Genomic DNA, 6,000 nt, shown 5'->3' on the forward strand with positions numbered 1-6,000 from the left:
CCTGATTCGACAAATCCTATTCGGAATGCTTCAATATTGACTAGCTCCTAATATGATAGTATCTTACTCAAATAGCTTTAGTTCCCATAGTGCTCATGTTATCCACAAAACTTCAGATCAAATAGCATGTGATTTGTTTAGTATTACTCAACATAGCTTCTAATCTAATAGCTTTTGTTTTGAACAAAGTTTTATCTCCATGACTCCACACAGCTCCTCTATTAACATTCCTTGATTGAGACAGCTTTGTTCCTAAGTCTTCCTACTTCAATTAGTGTTGATTAAGACATCACTATCTAGATGCCTCCTTCAGTTATCATTCATTCTAATAATACTTATTGAAACAGCTCTTGTTCTGGATAGTTCTAAATTGACTGTGTGATATGGATAGATTTAGATGTGATGTTATCTCGATGGAATGAATGTGGTGTGATATGGATAGATGTGAATGTGATGTAATGTGGATGGAATGGATGTGATGTGATGTGGATGGATGTGAACAGGATCTGATAAGATGAGGATAGATGTGACGAGATGTGAATGAATGTGGGATGTGAATGGGTGTGATGGATGTGAATGGATGTGATGAGATGTGAGTGGATGTGGTGAGATTTGAGTGGATGTGGTGAGATGTGAATGGATGTGATGGGATGTGGATCTGGTTAGATATGAATGGATGAGATATGATGTGGATAGATGAGATGTGATGTGATCTTGACTTGGGTAGATGTGAATGGATGTGAAGTGATGTAAATAGATGTGAATGTAATGTGATGATATGTGGATGTGATGTGGATCTGAATGAATGTAGATGGATGTGATGTGATATGAATGGATGAGATGTGATGTGGATATGTTGTGACATGATGTGATAAGGATAGATGTGATAAGATGTAATATGATGTGATTAGATGAGAATGGATGAAGACGATGGGAATACATATGCCTGGATGTGGAATAAGCAATGTGAATTAAGCTAGAAGAATGTGGAATAACGAGAAATGATGTGGAAAGATGAGAGTTTGTTTTAGAAACTATAATTATGAAACTTGTTTCTAAATGATTGTTTTATGTCGAGAATGTTGGGGAAGCATTTTGACCTTCTTGTGAATGAGGTCATGGATACCTAAGTGATAAAGTTGCAACAGTTGACGGAGAGTCTATGGAGGATGTCTTGCGTAGTAGGGTCGCGACCGAGGTCTTGACGAGCCTCAGTTTGATTTACATGGTGAGCTTCTGATACAGTAGATGAGGCACCAAGGAAGCGGCCTATGAGTGAAGTGTTAGGTGACCTGCGAAGGAGCCTAGAGGGTGTGTGACCATACGGTGCTCGGGCTCTTGCTTGCTGAAGATACCCACGCGTGGTTCAGGAAAGAAAATGGAATGAGTGAGAGTTGTTTTCTGAACTCGAGCATGGATCTGGTTGATTGGCCTTGCTGGTCCTCAAAACGGATGAGTCCATGAATCTTTTATATGGATCTTTTATATGGATCTGTTGGTTGATCTTGTTGATCTTCAATGGAGATTGCATTTGGATTTTCTTATGGGATTATATTTTTGGGTACTATGAGCTAGGAACTATTGAAAAGGCCCCTGAGTGAATAGGTGGTGAGCGTTCTGGTTGCCAATGATGCCATAGGTATACCGATGAAGGAATGATTGGAAATTAGAATTCAAGCTAGATATTTTGGAGGATTATGATCAGTGATACTATGGTTTCATTAATAAAAGATTATTCTAAAGACAACTGAATCTGTGAAATAGGTAATTTCATATTGGGTGTATAAGTGGTGTGACTATCTTGAAGTTTGCTTGAAGCGCCAGCTAGGGGGCCTGGGAACTCTTTTCCCTGGTACCCGGGGGAAAACATAACCAAATTTCTAAATGGATCCTTTCACTACAGCGGTTGGGCTGTTGGCTAACCCATGGGATTGGATGGAATTAGGTCAGACTGGTGGATCCCTAAAATGAGACTCAATGCTGTTAAGTTACGATAGTTGAAGTAAATCTCGGATAACCCTTGTTCAATGGAAAAGAATCAACGGACGTGCCTCTTGATGAGGAAAAAAGTATTGGATTCTATGATCCAAGTGCAAGTCTCTTCCTTGATCTGACCATGAGACTTACGGGTTCGGTCAGATCAGTTTGGCTAGTTAAGGCTCTTGACTACGTTAGAATAAATTTTTCTGGAGAAATTGCCTGTGCTTTCTGGGCGGCGGAAGTTTTTCCAGGTTCGGTTTTGGAAGAACCGAGGGATTAGTCTCTTGTCTGGATATTCGTGGGCGAGGCCCCGAGTGAGAGGTTTTGCCCTGCGCGCAAGAAGTGCTACTTCCGCTGCTAGCTTCCCAGTTTTGTTGCGTGGAGGGGGCAGGGATCTTTCATTCTTAATGCATTATGCACCCCACTCAATACATTAAGCATATGCGTAACATTAATGCTACACAATGCACTAAGAATTAATGCATTATACATAATGCATAATGCAGTAAGTATTAATACATTAAGCATATGCTTAATGCAATAAGAATATGCATAATGCATTATACATAACCCTAAAGCATAATACATATGCTTAATACATAAGCTTAATGAATAATACATTAAGCATAAGCTTAATGCATGAATGCATAAGCAGGGATTTCATTGACGTAAACGAGAACATGTGAACATGTTAATAACATATGTTAATAACTCAAAAAATCTTGTGATCACATGTTATATTCACTAAGCTTTCACAAGGGCCTAAAAAAATTATCTTTCTCGGGCATAAAAAATCTTCTTAGGTGGCCACTGACCTGCTATTACGTGAAGATGGTAACATAAGAACATGTAAATAGCTTATTCCCATGTGTAGCCAAGCTTTTAAGGGGTTCCCAAATGGCAAGTGACCTATTATTTTGTGAACGGTAACATGAGAACATGTGAACAACTTGTTCACATGTGTTATTATCACAAAAAATCTTGTGATCACGTGAATATTAAATCCCTGTGCATAAGATTATGAAAGCATTATGCATTAAGCTTATGCATAATGCATTATTGAATAAAGCTTAATGCAATATTATATAAATATTTTACCATATTGCATTAGGCTTAATGCATAAGCTTACGAATGGACTATGCATTAGTCTTAAACCTAGTGAGCTTAATGCATTATTACATAAAGCTTTTGCCATGTTTTAAGCTTAATGCATAAGTTTACGAATGGACTATGCATTAGTCTTAAACCTATTGCATTAAGCTTAATGCATAAGCTTAGAAATGGACTATTTATTAGGCTTAAGCCTAATGCATAAGCTTACAGGCACATGAGTGACACATTGACCCCCCACTAGCCAAGGTGGGCAAGGAGAGACCCTTGTAGTTATAGATTTGGGAGAGCATGCCCCTCATGCGCCTCCAATGGGATCATGAGAGTGGACTTAGAATGATCCTGCCAAACAACGAGAAGACTCAAGATACCCCGTTCTTTGCATACACTGTGTGGCTAGGCCCCAAGATTTAGATCGAGGTTGAGGACACCTCAATAGCAGCAGTACAATAACAGTCACATGGCCTATCATAGTGGTTTCTCTCAAATTTTTGAAAGAGGCTCTTGGACATTTTTTGGCCTCAAAAGATCACCCTCTTTATTTGGTTCTAGAAAATAGATGTCTGGCGATTCGCATGTGGTTAGCTTTTGGCAGTCAAGTAGGAGCTTGTTTGAGGTGTGCGGACACCCTTAGGAGTCTCATTGACATTGTCTTTGGATTGCCCAAATGCTCAATAGGTTTGGCGATGGATTCTATGAATTGTCAGGATGAACAGAACTTCAATCCATATCATTTCATGGGGCACTATCACTTGGGATATAGAGACTAAGTTAGCATGGGTTACGAGAAGGAAGGTGGGGGGACTAGCCCTTTAGGTCTCTTGCCTTCACATTTCAACACACTACCAATCATAGCCCCATCGTCCTAATCATTGGACTCTAGCTCGACTCTAGGCTCGTGCCAGAGGTTGGTGATTTATAGTAGCATTATACCCTGGCACATATGTAGATCTCACTATAGTGAAGCCATCGAGGGAACCCACACTCTTCCTCTAGAGTCCATCAGGATAATTTGGCTCGACATCATTCATATTCTCCATGGGTAGTGGTGGGGCAAGCTACATGGTAGATTTTACTACATGTAGAAATGCGGGGAAGCTTTCTTGCGGCTTTGGCGGCCCTGGACCTTTTCTTATAGAGAGAGGTGGTGTTTCACTTGGTATTACAAACCACCTGTGTGGTTATTCCCCATCCCTCCTCTTGTATGAGATAGACTTCTCCTCATAGAGCAGCTAGTCGAAGAAGAAGTGCATCTTTCTCCACCTTTTGATTCTTTGATCCCAAGCTTATGCAATAATGCATCAAGCATAATATTGATACATTAATTCAATGCATTATGCAACTTAATACAATAATACATAAGCTTAATAGATGAATGTATAATGCGAAAATATTCATTATTTATGCTAATACATGCATAATTAGTAGAGGTAAAGAAAACTCAAAAAATAATCCCTAGCACCACATGAAGTTGCATGAGGATGTCGCATGCTGGGGGGAGATGGCACCATGGATGGGATAACAATGCACAGTGAGCATAGAAGGAGTCGAAGGGTGAGGACTAGGAAAAGTGGAACTATGAAGGGTAGACAAAGGAGAAGAGAGAGGGATAAGGAAGGTGGTGGGATACATGGAAATGGATGACTATGGGAAAACTCACCTGTCAGGCACATAAAAGACAAGGGATAAGCTCTTAGAGACTCAGTTGCTTGGCCGTGTAACTTAAGTCCATCCAATAATGATTAATGAATAAAGGCATTATGCATTAATTATATGCATAATGTACTAAGCATTAAATGCATTATGCATTATACATAATCTTAATGCATAATACATTAAGCGTAAGCTTATGAATGCATTATGCATTAAGAATATGTGTAATGCATTATTGCACAATACTTATGCAATAATGCATTAAGCTTAATGCATATTCTTATAAATGGATTTTGCATTAGGCTTAAGCTTAATGCATAAGCTTATAGGCACATGAATGACACATTGACCCCCCAGTAGCCAAGGTTGAGCAGGCACAGTTTCTAGTAGTTATGGATTTGGGAGAGCCAGGTCCTCGTGCACCTCCAATGAGACCGAGGGGAGTGGACTTGGCATGATCATACTAACCAAGAGGAGACTCTAGATACCCTATTCTTTTTATACACCATGCATCTAGGCCCCAAGATTTAGATGCTCGAGGTTGAGGGCACTAGTAGCAGTACACTAGAGTCACAGGTCCTCTTACAACGATTTATCTTAGATTTTGGGAAGAGGCTTAGGGGCAATTTTTGGCCTCAAAAGATCATCCTCTGTATTTGGATCTAGCAAATAAAAGCTTGGCAGTTAGCATGTGGAGCAATTTTGCTGTCAAGCAGCAGCTTGTCGGAGGTGTGGCCTCCCTCAAGAGTCTCATCGACATTGTCTTTGGGATTTCCCGAAGACTCAGCAAGTTTGGTAGTGGAATTTCTAAATTTTCATGATGGCAGAAATGACCTAGAGGTGTATCATTTCATGGGGTACTATCTCTTGAGGCCATAGAGGCTAAGGTTGTCATGGCTTATGAGAAGGAAGGTGGGGGGATAGCCCTTTAGGTCTCTCACCTTTGTATTTGGGAAGTAGCAACTCTAGTTCCATTGTCTGATCATTGGACTCTGGGCTCGTACTAGAGTTGGGCAATTTATACCAGCATTATAGCCTGGCATATATGTAGATCTCACTATAGAGAATCCATCGAGGGCACCCATACTCTTCTTGAAAAGTCCATCAAAAGAATTTGGCTCAACATCATTCATACCCTCCACGCAGTTTTAGTGGGGGAAGCTGCAGGGTGGCTTTTTACCAAATACATAAGTGATGGGAAGCTTTCTTGCATCCTTGGGGGCCTGGCCCTTTTCTTACAGATAAAGGTGGTTATC

The sequence above is a fragment of the Cibotium barometz genome, chromosome 65 (assembly GCF_041138505.1).
Source record: "Cibotium barometz isolate CiBa-2024 chromosome 65, ASM4113850v1, whole genome shotgun sequence".
NCBI classification, from domain to species: Eukaryota; Viridiplantae; Streptophyta; class Polypodiopsida; order Cyatheales; family Cibotiaceae; genus Cibotium; species Cibotium barometz.